Raw genomic sequence first — 19,526 nt, 5'->3', positions numbered from 1 at the left:
TGTTTAGTGACAGTAACTAATAAGCAGATGGGTTCCTAGGTCGATGAACCATTTGACTTGTTTAAGATGATCATATCATAAATATCATATAAATACCACCATAAGTAAACAATTCAATTCATTAGAGTCAATAATTGTATGCACCATGACCCATTTGCCACAAATAACCACACCTTTTAGTATCAGTTAAAATGTTTATTTCCCTAAATTAACAATGCTAAGATCACGTAAATTAGTCTCAAAACCCTATGATACAAATATAGGAACAATCTGTCCAAAATGCCCACAGAATCTTAGTTTTATCAGAGCTACAATAACTATGGCGGTCATTCTGACCCTGGCGGTCAAAGACCGCCAGGGCGGAGGACCGCGGGAGCACCGCCGACAGGCCGGCGGTGCTCCAATGGGGATTCCGACCGCGGCGGTAAAGCCGCGGTCGGACCGGCAACACTGGCGGTCTCCCGCCAGTGTACCGCCGCCCCATTGAATCCTCCAAGGCGGCGCAGCTTGCTGCGCCGCCGAGGGGATTCCGACCCCCCCTACCGCCATCCAGATCCCAGTGGTCCGACCGCTGGGAACCGGATGGCGGTAGGGGGGGTCGCGGGGCCCCTGGGGGCCCCTGCAGTGCCCATGCCACTGGCATGGGCATTGCAGGGGCCCCCGTAAGAGGGCCCCTACAAGTATTTCACTGTCTGCTTGGCAGACAGTGAAATACGCGACGGGTGCCACTGCACCCGTCGCACAGCTTCCACTCTGCCGGCTCGATTCCGAGCCGGCTTCATCGTGGAAGCATCTTTCCCGCTGGGCTGGCGGGCGGCCTGAAGGCGGCCGCCCGCCAGCCCAGCGGGAAAGTCAGAATTACCGCGGCGGTCTTTTGACCGCGCAGCGGTATTCTGGCGGCCCCCGACAGGCCGGCGGCGACCGCCGCCGGTCAAAGTCGGAATGAGGGCCTATGTCTTTAATAGCGGCAGTACAAATCAATAGTAATAGTAGTTGAGCGGAAGTAATAACATACATTTGATCAGCAATTGAATGTTGTCATTTGTTATCTAAAGACCTAGGAATAAAGAAAACACCTCACTAACTCCAGATTAGAATTAGCATATTGGACTTCATGTAAAAAGGTTTAGTAACCGAAATTTAGAAAACATCTAACTATGGCTTTATCAAAAGCAACAGTTGATATCTAGAAAACAAAGAAACATCAACAATAAACATTGCAATTTATACCTGTCCTTAAGGATCAGCAAGTGGTGTTGTCTTCATCAGGGGGAAATCAGCATCAAGACAGCAGAAGGAAAGAGAGGGTCATAGTTCAGAATTGGAGCACTCAGATCTTTGAACCATCAAGTTAATGTCTAAGGCAAATCAGGAAAAGCGCTATAAGTTTTAAGCATTAAGCTCTAAAGTAAACACCAGCATCATTGCATGGAGCATGAGAAATAACTCAAAAATAATAAAAGTACCAGAATGTCAGTAGACAGGCTGGCAAGTGTCAATGTGACCTGTAAATCGGCAAAAGAAAGTGTCTGAGAACTCTAAGATACAGTGGCATCTTGTGATGAAGATTGTCCAATTACAATTGTAGTACATATCAGAAAAATATGCTAGACAGAAATCTGCACGTTAATAATTGGTTCTTCTCCATTTGCGCTCATCCAGTCAATACAATAAAAATCAACTTGAGGAAACCTTCTCTCCATTATCAGTGAGTCTATTGTTCATCTCATTTCCAATACGCTTCGAATCAACAGTTAGTGATGTAGAAACATTTTTGTGTTACACACCATTTCCTCGAAAGAAATACATTTCGTTAATACAAGTTCTGAACAAGTTTGAGACTTAAACAAAGGATTTGTTATGCAGCGGACATGAGCTCGTTCTACTAACGTTGCAACTTTCAGTGTTTGTCAGACATTCAGTTTTAGTTGTGGCCCTGTTAAACCTGAGGCCTTTTAGTCAGCACAAGTAAAGTTTATAATATTTAGCTGCAAGTATGACAGTGTAATGCATTTTTTTAAACATATATCAACCATTATTAGTGAATAACTCCATATACGATGGTGGACAATCAAGTAGGCACAATATGAGTCACACGTTATTTTTCTCATTAATACATTTTATACGTTAAAGCAAATACAGGAATAAATGTAATAATTATTAATGTTAATTTCAGCGCTCACAGCCGGGGCCTTGCAGAGAGAAGTGGATTTCTGCTACATTGCAAGGGTTGATTTGACAGCTCTGACTAATGCTGTAAACGAGCTTTAGGGTGTAACAATTAATTTGACCTACTTACCGTGACATTTTCCATAGCTGTGAGCCGGCTGCAAAGATTGACACTAGTACACCTGCATGGCTTCACAGAAAGGATAGTTCGGCAAGTTGCACCTGCCTTCGTCAGTCCCCTTGTACCCACTCTTGCCTGCACTTATAGACACTAGTCAGTGTATGAGCTGATGAACAGATTGACTGCTTTTGACTGATTGACTCTGGATTTCAAAGTCAGCTCAAAGAAGAGAAATTGTAGATAATTTCACTTCAAACTGGTTGCCTTCGTTCGAAGTAAAAGAGTTGATGGTAGCAAGGTCCCCATCTCATGAACCTTCTTTAACAGTGAATCCATTCAAACTTTTAACCAAACCCAGAGATCAAAGTAAGTTGGATGAGACGTTATCTTTCAAACGCTAATTTAGACTTGGGTATCCAGTTAAAAAATCATCTATCATATGTGATATGGCCCATCAGTTCATTTTCTTCATCTTATGTGTCTCACAATTTGAGAATCGTCACTTAAACTCAGTGTACTTGCTTCTAGTGGCTCAAAACAGGGGGGCTATGCCCTAATACTTCAATGGACGAGCTACCACAAGCTGCCACATTTACAATCATTAGTTGGTTTTATATAAAAGCTTTCCCCTGATTGTTGTGCAGTCGGTTGGGTGTCCTGAGGTGGGAAGGGGGTAATCCTCATAGGCAGGCAGTAGGGATGCATACTGACTGGCTGGTGACATGATTTGAAGTCATGTGCGCATAGCAGGTTGGACATATCTCTTGCTTGTTGCCATCCTGACATGCACCCTTATGGAGTTGTACTCTGTGGAGCTGGAAAAAACTCAGTGGAATTCTGCAGAGTTCTGTGTGCTGCGCAGTGCTGCCTGCCTATGGCCAGTACAATGCGCCCGATCTCAGAAGCTCTAAGCAGGGTCGGGTGCCCAACTCTTCTGTGCTCTTCCGAGAACAGCCGCACCACTTCCCATCACCAACTGGTGCCCTCATTCACAAACTTGGTATGGAGGGCAAAGCATACCCCCAATCATGCACCAGCCTTGCACGTGCATTTTGGACTTGCACACAGCGTCAAACCACCCTTTCTTTAGGGCCAAGCACCACCAGCAAGCAGCAAACCAGGTCAGTGCCAGCAGACTGCCATATTCAGAAAGTTCCTAGCCCTGCTTCCCAATGGGCGAGGCACTCTCTGAGGCCACACACATCTGTCTGGCGGGGACTAACACTCAGCAGCTTATGCATTCCTTACCTGGTCTTCTCTTGTCCGGGCCAGCACGGCGGTCCCTGCTGCCCTCCATCGGACTCCTCAGCCATTCTCTGGGACTCCGACCAAGACAGGTTCTTTTCCATGGAGCTCTGACTGCACAGTTTCCTTTTTTCAGGTACGCACAGACCCCTGCCCCATCACATATGCAAATGACAACTGCAAGGAAATTATTGCATATGTGGCGAGGAGGGTCTGTGTGGGCTGGAAAAAAACTAAAGATACAGTCTTCGCTCCATGGAAAGGAACCTGTCTCCCCAAACTCTCTGAGAAAGTTCAGGGAGTCTGAGGAGACAGATTCTTGACTGTAAGTTTACTTTTTACCAAGCAACCCCCCTCATTTGTAAATAATGTTGTGGCCCAGTGCCCCGGGGGCACATAGAAGAGACACCGCGATGAGGGCCAAATTCTTCTGAATGCTGCTGGGTCCAGGCCAGTGTCCACCGGTGAGATCTGCTCTGCTCCCGGGGTTAGCAAAGTTTTATGCCAAACTACGTGCTCCGGAGGACTGCAAAAAACTCTGTTCACTCCGCCAGTGGAGCGGAGCTCATCGCCCACCCCTACCTCTAACCTGTTCTGCATTAAGGAGCGCAAATACGTTTTTCTCCTCCTTCACAGGATTCGAGATTGATGAGATATTTTGACTCCATGAAGAATATGGTAACCGTACACAACCTTTCAAAACCCAACAACAAATTTAAGCATCATGGCCCATGTGGTCACAGAAGAGAAAACTCCAATCAATGAAACGTTTCACAGCTTTATTTTATAACCACAAAGCCAAAGTCCCATAAACTGTGTGCAAAACCACATTGTAAAGGTAAATAAACACCATAGGTTGATCAAATCCATGAAACAAGTTTAATCTACTCAACATCAACACCATTAAGCATTCCAAAAGAATAATGCATATTAATGAAGACACAATTTGAGAAAAAGAAACAGTCTTTAAATCAGACTGCAAAAACATTAGTCAATTCAAATGACAGAGAATTAGCATTCAGGATTTGGACATACGTTTTCCCTACTGCTAAGTGTCAGAAGATTATCCATTAAATCAAACTTCCACAGGAGCAGTAGCCTTTTACCCAACTCCACCCAACAGATGCATGCTCAGACTTTAACTGATTATCTAAACCTTGCATCCACTAGGGGGAAAGAGGAATGGTAATAGAAAAAAGAGAGACCGCCTCCAGATTCAGTTTCAGCCTGTGTTTCCAACTTGAAGATAGGATCTTCAGTGTGTGTCTCTGAAGACCTGCACCTTTCTTCTTATCGGGATTTGTTTAATTGAAGGAAGTGCAGTCGGGTGATAAGAGCATAGATAAGTACATTCCTACTGTGCATTCAAGTGTTCAGCTATTTACATTCACATAATTCTATTGTTCTCCTAACCTGGATCTTTTGAGAGACTAGTCTCTCTCTAAGAGAACAATGTTAACATAATTTTTTCTTTTCTCTAGTAGTCAGAGGTTTCCAAGGTTCACTGGAGAGCAGTTCAAAAGTTCACAAATATATAAACTATTAATGTCTTTTACAGGAAACGAAAACTCCTTCTCAAGGTTCAGTTTTCTCAATCACAGTCTCTAGGAATTAGTCTGAGCACTGAGGTTTGCCTCTAAGACTGACAAGTCTGAAAAGCAAAGAGTTCTTGAATATATATGTACATATATGTATATTGGCAAGTCTGGAAATCATACAAAAGGATTCCTTACTCCAGTTGCTTGAAGTTCTGTTAAGCCAAAAAACATTCTCCTCAGAAAGCCAATAGCCAGTTGTTGGAAGAAGGAAAAAAATCAGATTCTTCAAAAGGGAAAAAGTAGCTGGTGTGCACACCCTAACAAGAAAAAGAATTAATTACTCAAAACTCGAAGAATTCTCTATGAAATTAAGCACCTCAGGAACACTGATCATTCTCCTCACGATGACAGTTGAAGTGCAGGGCTCCCAGAGAGAAACAGCTGGAGGGAAGCTTCAGCTTGAGACTAAGGTAGAAACACTAGAGCGCTGACCAGACAAGGATTTGCGGCCACCATCTTGAGTGGCAGTTAAACTTGAAGAAGATAGTTCTAAGAACAGCCTCTGCAAGAGCCAGCAGGAGTGAGGACGCCGCTGCAGCAATGTGGGTACAAGGAAAAGGGGAATCGTTTTTGCGGAGGGAATAACTTAACAACGCTGGCAATAGTTTTCCTGACACTAACCTAATTAGGACAAGCATGTGTGGGAACCGACTAACACATGCAGGCAAAAGTAAAAAATAAAGACAAAAATAATTTGGAAGATCATTTATCTCAGGTTAAATTAGGCTAACAAGAAAAATAAAATTGACAGGTGGCAGCATGCTAACGTCTACTAAAAAAATACAGGTGAGGAGAAAATATTATTTAGAATAGAATATACCTCTCCTGTGGTCAGCATTCAATTCAGTTTCATCAGCAATTTTTTTTAGAAGCACCATCAAGGGAAGTGAAGAATATGAGCTGCACAGGAAAAACAGGAAACATGCAAGGAGCAAGTAACAGAACAAGATTCTAAAAGGGACTGACTGAAACTTAGGAAGTCCATCCCTATTAAGAAATCCTCAAGACAGCTTGATTGGTCAGTTCAGTGAATCTACATCACGCAAAAGGGGCAATGTCCAAGTAGAAATTTAGCACAAATTGAGTTTGCAACATGACAGAAAGTTCACACATTTGGTTCAGTCTCATCTCCTGTTCCTGTGTGAATCCAATAGATAAATACAATTTGGTGCATCATGTGTAACAAGTTGAATTCTTCTCATGGTGTAAGGCGATTTCCACAATTCACATGAGAAAGTTCCAATGAACAGTAGCCACTGCATTAGCTTCCAATTTATAGTTCTTGATCTTCAAGAAGTAAGGTCAGTGGAAAACAAGTCGTTTACATTAAATAATGGGACCCTTAGCTATTCATGAGAAACAACCTAATGGAAAAATTATTATTAGAGGAAGATGAACGATTGATTGCTTTTACATGACTCCAAATACAAAGTCTTCATGACTAGTTATGCTAACACAAGAAATATAATGCATTAATATCATTATTAATAAAATGCATATAATATGCAACCTTATGGATTCAGCATGAATAATATATAATCAAAATATGTAAAACATTTCAATAATAGTTGCAAACTTTGTTAAGGGGTCACATAAATTATGACAAAGAAGTGCATTTATTTTTCTGCGCACCTGACTTTACACTAATTAACGTTATAAATCAAATTTGTTTCACTACTAGCATTTGCTCTAATAATAAGAAAATATACTTTAACATCAGCTTGAATCTTGTTAGCACATTGTCAATTCTGGTAGGCACAATATCAGTCACAAAATAAAACATGAGCACTTTTAAAATACGTTTCAATGCAGGTTTTTCTTTATGTTAGGCTTTTAAACGTGACTATAAATGCTACCTAATGCTGACGCTTGTGTCATTAAAACATGACAAAAATTTTACGCTCCAACAGGAGCTGGGGGAACACAGCAGAGTGTCCCAGTCTGTAGAGTACGGGATTCATCTCTCATACCAATGTTTGTGCTGCTGTTATACTTTTAGTATTATACATAACAATAAGTAGGCATCCTAAACGTCTGGGAAAGCTCTAAATGTGCCATCATTTCAAGTGGTGAAGCAGTATCCCTACAAGACAGTTTGTCAAAATTAAAATTGAAATTGCCTAGTATTGACATATGTTTGCAATTTAAGTAAGGTTCAATTGTCTGCCCCCAGATTCGATAAATTAGTCCTTGTCCCTGGCAGTCTGGAAACTAGGATCCCTGAGAAGGTGTCTTTAGTTGAGAGCCTTAGTCTAATAAAGGCAGCCTTTGCCCCATCTTTGATATTAAGGTATATAGCATCCTGCGTGCAGCAAAGCTCATTACTTGCAATGATATCATGTACACCTCCTTCCCAGCCCTGAAGGTCTTACCTAGAGATAGAGTAGCCGAAAGGAATGGCATTCACAAGGTCAGGGTCCGAGTCTTCTCTGGCCCAGGTCTCTATGATAAAAGAGCAGTCAAGGGCTTCTGTTAGAATCAACTCATGGATTTCAATCTTATGATTAATTAAGGAGTGTGTGCTCAGCAAGGCGCATTGGAGCTTTCCAAAGTGTGGAGATGTGGTCTGGAAATGTTTGACTGGGAATGTCTTACATTGGGTGCAGTATAGGGTGTTGCGGTTTTCAAATTGGTCGTAAAATGGAAGTCACAACTCGGGCAGTGTTTAACAGATGCATTTAAGACATCAAGGATTAAGGACAGGACGCCTTGGGATTGAGATACTGAATATCTAAAAGCTGTTTACAAGACAGACAACTGCCCAAGCCCTTCATTAGTCTAAAACTTGCAGCATCCTTGGACCCTGGTGCTGTCCAATTGCGGACGGGGGCAGACAGGCTTGCATTTGGCATGCCTTGGTGCGCTAGTGGCGCACCTGCTGTGCACGTCTGTGGCATGTCCACACTGGGACACTCCTTATAAAGGAGTCAAAAGAGATTTCTGGCTAACAACTAGCCTGCCAATTTCCAAAATGGTGTGGGCACAACAGGAAGTGGGTGTGAAAGCCGGCACCCTCTCCATGCAGACAGCCTGTGGAGCTGCGAGGGACTAGAAGGTGTTGCCCAATATAAACTAAAAATGAAGGCCCTGCCCAACACGGTCCCAGAAGCTGGCTAAAAATACTATTCTGTATCAAGAAATGTCAAATTAAATATAAGTAAGGCTCATTACACAATGCAGGTTCTGGGAAGCTGGGGCCACTGCTCGACTGCACTGGCATACTCCTTAGAAAGGAATCTAAAGAGATTTCTGGCCAACAACTATTCCACTGAGTTCCAAAATGGTGGTGGGCACACCAGAGGGTGGGTGTGAAAGCCAGCACCCTGTCCACACAAAAAGCCAGTGGAGCTGCGGCGGACCGAAGGTGTTCATCAATAAAAACAAAAAACGAAGGCCCTATCCACCCAGCCCAGCACAGTACTCAGAAGCAGGTTAAAATTCTATTCAGTATCGAGAAATGTCGAATTAAACATAAGTAAGGCTCATTACACAATGTGGGGTCCAGGGAGCACTGGCATACTCCTCATAAAGGAGTCAAAAGAGATTTCCGGCCAACATCTAGCCTGCTGAGTTCCAAACTGGCGGTGAGTACACCAGGAAGTGGGTGGAAAAGTTGGCAACCTCTCAGCACAAACAGCCAGTGGAGCAGCAGTGGACCGGAGGGTGTTGACCAATAAAAACTATAAATAACGTAACACACAGTCCCCAGAAACAGGTTAAAAATACTATTTGGTATCTAAAAATGTCAGATTACACATAAGTAAGGCTCATTACACAATGTGGTTATCAGGGCGCCAGGGTCTGCTGCACGTCCACAGTAGCATATGCCTTATAAAGTAGTCAAAAGAGATTTCAATATTTAAAAATGTCACATTAAACATAAGTAAACTTATTATGCAATGGAGGTGCCAGGGAGCCAGGGTGCTCTGCACATCTGCGCTGGCACACTCCTTATAAAGGAGTCAAAAGAGATCTCCGGCCAACAACTAGTCCGCCGAGTACCAAAATGGAGATGGGCACACCAGGAATTGAGTGAGAAAGCCAGCACCCTCTCTGCACAAAAAGCCATTGGAGCTGCGGCAGATCGGAGGTTGTCCACTAACAAAAACGAAAAAAAGGCCCTGTCTTCCCACCCAACAAAGTACACAGAAGCAGATTAAAAATTCTCTTTGGTATCTAGAAATGTCAGAATAAACATAGGTGTGGCTCATTATACAATGCGGCTATCAGGGAGCCAGGCTCAGCTGCGAGTCCACACTGGCGTACTACTTATAAAGTAGTCAGAAGCGATTCCTGGCCAACAACTAGCCCACCAAGCTCTAAAATGGCAGTTGGCACACCATGACGTGGTGGTGAAAACCGGCACGCTCTCCACACAGACAGACAGTGGAGCTGCAGCACACCGAAGGGTATCGACCAATAAAACCAAAGGCCCCGCCCACCTATCACAGTCCCCAGAAGCAAGTTTCGATGTTTACAGATGTCAGATTAAACATAAATAAAGCTCATTATACAATGCAGGTGCCAGGGAGTCAGGGTCCTCTGCATGCCAGCACTACCATACTCCTTATAAGGGTGTCAAAAGAGATTTCTGGCCAACAACTAGCCCGCTGAGTTCCAAAATGGGGGTGGGCACACCAGGAAGTGGGTGTGAAAGCCAGCACCCTCTCTGCACAAAAAGCTAATGGAGCTGCGGTGGACTGGAGGGTGTCCACTAATAAAAATAAAAAAAAACACGCTGTCCGCCCACCCGACACAGTACTCAGAAGCAGGTTAGAAATTCTCTTTGGTATTTAGAAATGTCAGATTGAACATAAGTATGGCTTGTTACACAATGCAGGTGCTGGGGAGCCAGGGTCAGCTGCAAATCTGCGCTGGCATTCTCCTTGTAAAGGAGTCAAAAGAGATTGCTGGCAAACAACTGGCTCGCTGAGTTCCAAAATGGTGGTGAGCACACCAGGAAGTGGGTGTGAAAGCTGGCAGCCTCTCCGTACAGCCAGGGGAGCTGTAGAGGACCGGAGGGTATTGACCAATAAAAACAATAAATAAAGTAACACACAGTACCCAGAAGCAGGTTAAAAATACTATTCGGTACCTAAAAATGTCAGATAAATATATGTAAGGCACATCACACAATGCCAGTTCCCTGGGGAGCCGGGGTACTACATGGTAAACATTGGGCTCAACATTTCAGTTGCATGCAGTAGGAAAGGAAGCATTACGCAGTAAGAACTTCAGTATGAATTTTTATTGTAAATTAAAATATACTAGTTTTTTAATGATGTGATGCATGGCTTGCTTGATCTCTTGCCTAATAATAGTTTCAAGCACTCAGATCTTTAAATTCCTCACCATAAGGAAGAAATTGTAATTTGTCTTTACTGTTATTCAAAATGTTCTTCTGTACACTGCTCTCAGGTGCAGCTCCTGGTTCCTCTCATCTGTACCCCATGTTACCTCTGCAATGTTAGGTGGTTGGACAATAGGTGCAATAGTGCTTACCTTCAAGATGTTGTGGATAAGGCTGACCTCAGATGATTGTGGGCCAAATTTTACTCACCAGCATTTTGAAAAGTTACCAGCTGCCACTGCCTTCTTCCATCTCAAAACAGATTCAAAACCTGCAGAATGTTTAAAGTATGCCATCTTTCCTCACTGGGAGGAGGAACAACACTTACATCACAAGCAAGCGGGCCTGTACAAGCTACATCGACTGAAAGAAAAAAGTAATGGAGAAGTTAAAGGTTTAGATCTGGTTCACAGAGCCCACTGCTGACTTGATCCTGCTTGTCTTTAGAGCATCATCCTAAAATAGCTACCAAACAGATCTTCAATTCATACACAGAACCCCTGGTGGAGTACAATGGGTGCTGAATTTGTGCTGGTGTAGGTGACAGGGACTAGCAATCATTTTGAAGACCAAAATTTAGTTTTCATCATCAGCCCAGAGCACAAGAGAGAAAGGTAGAAAAAGGTGAAAGAAAAAAGAAGAGCAATACAGAAAATAATTGATGAAGGGAGACATCAGGAATGAAAAAGAATGTGCTATAGTAAGTTGAAGAGACAGCAAATGAAGGGTAGTGGACAAAAGAAGCCATAAGAAAATCGCTTTTGCCCCTGCTCCAACAGGAACAGTGCAGCCTATATTACTAGACCAGAGCCCTCACTACGAGGTTGGCGGCCATTAGACTACCAGCCTCGCTGTGGTGGTCTTACCACAACGGAGTCAGCGGTAAAGACCTCCACTTTACAAGTTGTGGGGTTTGGCAGAAGCCAAACCTCCACAATGCTGCCTGGCCCGCCGGTGCAGTCGCACCGACGTGGCCGGCGTTGAGCACCTCCAGCCCAGTGACAGGCCTCAGCCTACAAACACCACCCACCCCTCCACACACTTACAAACACCCCCCAACCGTACACATTCATCCAAACACCCACACCTGTGCTCATACTGACATACAAACTCTTCCACTCACACATAGGCACCCCTCCTCTGCAGACATTCACACCTCCCTCTCCCCTTCCCTGTGCCACATTCATACACTCACTTGCTCTCCCCATTCACTCACACAAACACATGTACACTTGCACCTACAAACACCCCCACCTCCCCATCCACAGTCATTCACACCCAACCCCTCCACACACGCATACATTCACACACTCCCCCCTCTGCATACGCACACTTACACACATGCACCCCCACTCACACGCAGACTTGAACACATGCACCCACATTTGCACACATACAAGCACACACCACGCACATGCACCCAACACTCCTCCCCTTTCGGACGGTCACCTTACCTGTTCCAGTGAGCTGGTCATCCAGGAGAGGATGGGTCATGGTAGTTTTACACCACCAGCACCACCACACTAACAAGACTTTGCCAAGCCGTGTTACAGCCCGTAATACGGCATACGGAGTCTTGCTGCTGTGGCAGTTCTGGCAATGCGTCCGCGTCTTCGGAGTCAGACTTCAACCCATTAACGGGCGGAAGTCTTCCAATGACTCCTAATATGACAGTCAGCAGGCCGCCAGCACTGTGGGTCTGTTGACTGCAGCGGCTTTGGCGGTCCTACAAAAAGACCACCGAAGCCGTAATAAGGACCCAGGTCCTCCCTGAACTCAACACAAAGAGTCCAAGATCTGTTTCACCCGATTGGGGCTCTTCAGCCAGGTGCAGCTTTGTTCCAGTGTTACAGTGATATGGAATTTGTACTGTTGATGAGACTGCACTAATTTAAAAAATGCTTAATTTGCTTCTTTAGGGCTGAGCCTGCGCTAGCATGAGCTTGCGCATGCGTATCGCTTGTGAGACACTGTAGTAGTTAGAAAAGGGCTCAAAGCCCCATCACTGTCACGTCAGTGTCTTTCATTGGTTCATGGCCTTGCCTTTTAAAATCTGTTTGCTTTCATTAGAGGAAGGCATGCACATGTCATGCCTTTTCCGGTGGTTAGTCGTCCTTGAGCGCAGCGACCAAGTACTGAAAACATACGAGGCTCGCGGTTTTCCACCTGGTTTGTGGACTTCTTTTTTAGCAGCGTGATCTCGCTTGGCAGAAGTCGAGCGCTTTGCATGACATCGACCCTGTTACATAGTTAATTGCAGTTTTGCCGGTTACGTAGATAATTGCACTTTTGCCGATAGGTTTCACTACGAGTGATCTGTAGCAGCGTGATCACACTCTTTTTTTCTATTTAATGAGGCAAGAAAAGTCCGGTTGGGAGTTTACAACTGCTAATAGCATTCATCACACAAAGCTGGTCACAAATGTCAGCTGGTACAGGTATCATCTGTATGATGTGTGCAATTAAACTAACACTAGCTTGAATGCAGCCATTCTACTTCTACTTTGAGGTGAATTAGTGAGTATTCAGTTTCACCATGATTCCATTTGGTCAATAAAAGAGTTATATTTTCAGTGGCTTACAGTGTATGTTGGTTGTATGTCACGGTATCAATGTCAATAATGTCGACCAGCACATACATTTACTCCACAATACCAACTACCAACTTATTGTTGCAACTATCATATATATTTTCCCTTTTAGATATCACCTTCTTTCCATTTTACATGTTGGTTATTTAGATATAATTTTAAAATGTAAAATGCACAAGTATTCATGAGATCGTGTATTGCAACATGCCAATCAAGTCTACTTGAATATATGATTGTTATTTTGTTCCAGTGAAAGCTTTTAAGTAATTAACAGTTTTGTAGAAACTGATAATCTCACTTCTCTTTCAAAGAAGGTTAGTGGGTGAAAGGGTGCCAAGGCCTTTTCTGATCATTGTTTACTCTGAAATGTTCTACAGTAGTTAGATATATTATATAAACTAACACCAAAGGGTCATTAGATAGGGAGGAACCTATTGCCAGAGACTCAAGACTTAGGCCATACAGAACTCTATAATTTTCTCTTGTTGAAGGCTAACAAGAGGGAACACTTAGCCTTCGCTCAGTGGGCTTATTGGCCTGCTTGTAAATACAGACAAGAAGAGCAGATGATGCTATTTTACTGAACATTTGTCCTGCTGCTTAGAAGGGGTATATAGGTGTGAACTCGTATTAGGCTCCTTTTCTTGGTGCCAAGATTAGTTCAGTTTGCCAAAGAGATGGGAGTGGAGTTGTAAATATGAGTATAGAGAAAGCTTTCTGATATCACCAATATATAAAAATATTATTGATATTCAGTCTTTTTGTAAACATAGCTGCCACTATTTTGTATATTTTTTTTATAATAGTTATTATTCATATTGTATGCACTAAGATGGGATTTCGATTTTAAAATTATAAATCTTCAAAGTATAGCCCTAGTTTTTTAGTATTTAAGTGTGTTTATCCATAATGAAAGGGAGCTTTGGTTCCAGTAATTACCCCTGTGATATCTCACGGGATTGATCATTACCTAGAAAGCATTTCACTCAAGTAGATCTCAGTGGGTTGAGGGACAGTTGCAGTTCTACTAGCTTTTTGTTTTGGGTTAAAAAAATCCTTAGTGTCAGGAGGCCTAGAAAACCTATCACCCGGTAGTGTTCCAGAAAATCCAGAAAACATATTGATATGATGAAGGTAAGTATGTACCTGGAAGTACAGATTTATTATTGTTAATTCCTTATCTACTTACCTTCTGAAAGTGATATAAATGCAGGTCAATACTAATACATTTATTTTATGGCAGAATACCTATAACATTAGCCTGCTTGACCAATCCACAAAAATAATTTGAGAGACAATATGTGTCTACTTAACATTGATCATGTTGAATTTGGCAAGTTAGACATGAGGAAAGTGGGCAAGTTAAAAGAATAGACCCAAATGCTTTTGTGCTATTCAAAGTTCTAGAGGGATTTGTAAAAGCATACATGAATAGTACAAAAAACAAGATAACAGACATCTTAGCCTAAAGAAGTGTCTTTTTGTAAGTTGTGTATATAGATTCTGCAGTTTTTGTGAAATCTGTACATTTATAAGAAACAAATGAATATGTTATCTGGCATCATAAATATGCTTCAGCTTTGCAAATCCCAAACTAAACCTGTGACGTGAAACTGCAGGTCAATATGTGATAGGTGCAAGCATGCCATGTTCTGACACCAGGCTGTGCCACACCATGGCACAAATATGAAGGCAATGTTGATGTTTGGTGGAAAAAGCATATTTCTATTTGCAGATTTAACTGGTGCTGAGTTGCTGGTCAAAGTGTGTGGAATTATGCAAATTACCACCACCCTCTCCTGAAACACATAGGAGCCCCTCTTAGCACTTCCTTAGCATCTTCTTTTTACGCTAAGGCGGTGTTAAATAGGCCATTCCCCTGCGTTGCACCACTTTGCAACTCCTTTCACCACATCGCACCTGTGCTAAGCATAATGTATGTAAGGGTGGTGTTCCCCCCACAGGGAGGCATGAAAAAATGGAGCAGTGAAATTTACAAGGCCTGTATTGGCCTTTGGGCCTCCATGTGCTTTGTTGCACTAGCGCCAACATTTTTGGAGCTAGTGCAACAAAGCGCCCCAATAGCGCCAATAATTTAGACACTATTGTGATAACGACTGCCATGGTGCACCATATTGTAAACACGGCGTGACCATGGTGCCATTAGGGGGCAAATGGGGATGCAAGAAAATAAACACATTGGGACGAATGCACCAGTTTCTTGTAATTTTGCCCCATTGAATGTTGAAAAAGATAGATATACTTCTTGGAAGGGCAATAACTTTGGTTACAATTTTTGACAATCTATCCAAAATATTAGTGTACAATGAAGAATGTTTGAGGAAAATAGGTCAATGGTGGGTATGGAAGTCCTACCATATATGTACTGTGCATAGGCTATGGAACCAACAGACACTTGGTATGGATGCAGCCCATTCCACAGTCAAACTGGGTCAGAAAACAGGCATGGCCACCAAAATAAACGTGCCCCTCCATTTGTGAATTAGATAGTTGAAAAGCTGCCCCACATTTCCAAATCAGGGCAGTTTTGAACCTGAGTTTTTCAGGGTATGGGAGACTGAAAGCATGTATGCTTGCCACAGGCAATGTGTGTGGTAATACCAAATCAATAGTAAAATTCAATCAACCATACCGTAAAACAGACCCGCAAACAGCCTAACCACAGCCCACACATTGATCCGCCAAACCAGCCTTTCTTGCACTTCCTGATTGCCCTATAGGCCAGTTCAGCCCTGGGTTGTAGCTCTTGAAAAGAATGTAAATGTGTATCACACAGAATGGCTGTAGTTCCAGTACAGACATGGTATGGCAATAGACTCTATGCTGTCTAAATAAATAGCAGACAGAGGACTGCTGGCCCCATAGCACCTGTGAACTAATGAAAGCGGACTTTCATAAAAATAATCAAAATGCCTTCATCCTCAATTTGAAGAGTTGACAATTGTTCTATGAACAAGGCATGCTCTATGAAAAAGGCACAGCCATGGGTCATGTCCTATCTAAATCACACGGAAGGGTGTGATCTCAAAGTCACTACAAAATCCATGAAACCACTATAAAACTCTTTTAAGAGACAATGGCCCTCATTATGACATTGGTGGTAAATCCTGCTTACTGCCACGCTGATGGCTGCCAACATAGCATTGCGGTGGCGGATAGCCGTTCTCCATATTATGACACACACACACCAATCCGACAGAATACAGCCACATACACAAATCTCCCAGACCAAAGGTCAGTGATAAAGTGGCAGACCCAACACTCATAATGTTATGCCAACAAAACAATGCCCATCACATTCTGACCCACGAATCACCACGGCGGACATTCAATGGCGCAAAACCAGTGGAGTTACACACCGCTGCGCCCAGAATGGACACCCACATACAAAACAACACTACATTGGCCAATACCAAAAACACACACCTGACAGCCACACCCACAGCACTATAGAACACACACCCACATTACCCACAGCCCTTTACCAACAACAATTACTGCCAGGAGATTGACACGAACAGCACAGAGACAACTAGACACACACACCGTTCACACCCATAAAACACTCATGCACTCCACATCTCACACCCCACCACATTACTCAACACACTCTCACCAACACACACGACACAAGACCCATGGCACCACAAAGGCACCCCCATTTTACGGAGGAGGAGTTAAAGGTCATGATGGAGGAAATTGTCAGGGTAGAGCCACAGCTGTTTGGAGCACAGGTACAGCAGAAATCCATTGCCAGGAAGATGGAGCTATGGTAGAGAATCGTGGACAGGATGAATGCTGTGGGACAGCACCCAAGAACAAGGGATGACATCAGGGAGAGGTGGAATGACCTACAGGGGAAAGGTACGTTCCACAGCAGCAAGGCACCAGCTCACCATACAGGGGACTGGCGGTGGACCCCTACATCTCACAGCTTGGGAGGTGCAAGTACTGGCATTACTGCATCCTGAGGGACTCACTGGAGTAGCTGGAGGACTGGACACTGGTAAGTCAACCTTTACCACTTATCACCTCCATACTTGCATGCTATCACACGCCCTCACCCTCACTCCCATCACTTCACTCCATCCCACACACTGCACCTACACATATGACTAACCCCAATGCCAAGCCCTGCATGCTATACCAATGCATGGACAGCCCTCCCAGCTCTGCATGGACACCCATCGCTAAAGCATTCACAGCACAGGGAAACGAACATTCCGACAATATATCACCATACATGAGCAAAAGGTGGCAGGGCAACAGCAACGATAGAGGGGGAGCCAGGGATGTATAATATGTCATACACATGAAGCATAATACATCATTTACATCCCCACAGGTACCCCAGCCAATGTAAGTGGAGAGGAGATGTCATGACTATCCAGTCCCCCAACAGAAGATGCCCCAGTGATGACAGTAACTCTGGACTTTAGGGTCTGGTGGACTAACCTGGCCCATCAGAGACAACTGGACAGCCGGTCACACAAGCACAATCACAGTCCACCACAGAGCCTCCCCCATCAGGATCCAACACCACAGCACCCACCCGGCGTACCCACACCACTGTCCCAGGACATGTCAATCAGCAGTGTGCTCACCTAGAAAGGGACCCCAGGCGACACCTCACCCCCAAGACAATCAGGGACCTGGGGTCAGTGGCAGTGGGCACACCGTTCAGGGGGCAGGGGCACAGGCCAACAGGGACACTGGGAGGACTACTGTGCGCCAGGAGGAGGACAGGACCAGGGAACCAACTCTCCAGGAAGCACTCTCCGAGACCCTGTGAGCCTACCAACATTCCCAGGATACGATGGGCCAGATCCTTGACAACATGCAGGAGAACAGGTGGCTGCAGGAGGGACAGTATCATGGGATCAGGGGGGACTTGCAGCCATCAACACCACCCTGATCTCCATAGCAGAGGTGCTGGCAGACATTGCCAACATAATGAGGGAGGCAACAGCACATCAGCGGGCCCCTACCACTAGCCAGTGAACTGAACAGCCCTCCACTTCCACTGCCGCTAGTGGCCAGGAGGCCACACCATAGGACCCAGAGGCCACCGGCATCCCTCCCCCTGCAGAAAGTGAACCACCCTGCAAACATTCCTTGTGGCCCAAACAGAAGCCAGAGACAACTGCCAAGACCACCGCCAGGAAATGAGACATTCCTGATTGTCCCCCTTGTGTTCAACCCTGTCACCTTGTCCACCTTGAACCTCCTTTGCTCCCGCTTCCTATGGCCATTTGGACACTGCACCTGTGCTACAAACAGACTAGAACAATACCCTGGATTTTCCTCCATCACCCCATTCCATTGAATTTTCCCCTCAACTTCTTAGCACTACAATAAATACCCTTGAACACAACTCAAATACTTGTGTGTCATGTGTTGAAACAGTGTAATAATGGAAACTGTTACATCTGTTGCAAATGAACTGAATAGTGTGAGAGCATAGAAATATTGACCTGCAGCTGGCTGTAGTCAGCACATCAGTACACAGTTGTCATTGCAACAACATCTGTAAAATTATAATCCATAGGTGACAGTAAATAGAGGTAAAAAGTGGGTAATGCCATCATGCCACAGCCACACAGAATACACCAAGAGTCATTGAAATGTGAAGTTGCACTGACTCACCTGTATGTCATTGGAAGTACTAACAGATAACTGTGGTTCTGTTATTCTCATCCTCATCTTCAGCCTCTTCATCCTCACTGTCATCAGGGTCTACTGCAGCCACAGGGGCAACTCCAGTCTCCTCCTCCTGCAGAAAAGGTACATGGCGTCTGAGGGGCAGGTTGTGCAACATGCAGCATGCCACAACTATCTGGCAGACCGTCTCGGGTGAGTAGCACATGGGTTCACCTGTCAGATAGAGGCACCTGAACTTGGCCTTCAGGAGGCCGAAGGTTCTTTCGATGATCCATCTGGTTTACCCATATGCCTCATTATAACGTTCTTCAGCCCTTGTCCTGGCATTCCTCATAGGGGTCAGCAGCCACAATAGGTTTGGGTAGCCAGAGTCACCTGCAGGAAGTGAGGGACAACATTTAGCCGCACACAATCCTATGAGGTTAATACCAGAGGCATACACTAACATACACTGGGTGGGGATCAAGGCTCACCTATTAGCCACACCCTGTGCCTCTGTAGTTGGGCCATCACATTTGGGATGCTGCTATTCCTCTGACAAAGGCATCATGTACCGACCCAGGATACTTAGCATTGAGGTGGGAGATGTACTGGTCCGCCTGCACACCATCTGCACATTCATGAAAAGGAAACTCTTAAGATTCCTGTACACCTGTTCATTCTGGCGGGGGGAACTAACGCAATATGTGTCCTGTCAATTGCCCCAATAATATTGGGATATGTCCCATTGCATAGGATCCGGCCTTCACAGTGGCCAAATCTTCCACCTG

General features: G+C 44.3%; 1 long non-coding RNA gene across 1 annotated transcript in view; it reads right to left on the bottom strand.

The window, feature by feature from the left end:
* LOC138269135 (uncharacterized) overlaps positions 1–19,526 on the bottom strand; it is a 188,610-nt gene that overhangs the window by 117,446 nt on the left and 51,638 nt on the right. The window contains exon 2 of the long non-coding RNA XR_011200239.1: positions 1,231–1,260. This is a non-coding gene — a long non-coding RNA (uncharacterized lncRNA). The remainder of the gene's footprint in view (positions 1–1,230; positions 1,261–19,526) is intronic.

The sequence above is a fragment of the Pleurodeles waltl genome, chromosome 2_1 (genome assembly GCF_031143425.1).
Source record: "Pleurodeles waltl isolate 20211129_DDA chromosome 2_1, aPleWal1.hap1.20221129, whole genome shotgun sequence".
Classification (NCBI taxonomy): domain Eukaryota; kingdom Metazoa; phylum Chordata; class Amphibia; order Caudata; family Salamandridae; genus Pleurodeles; species Pleurodeles waltl.
The sequence above is the reverse complement of the archived record's forward strand: the minus strand, read 5'-3'. Positions and strand labels throughout refer to the sequence as shown.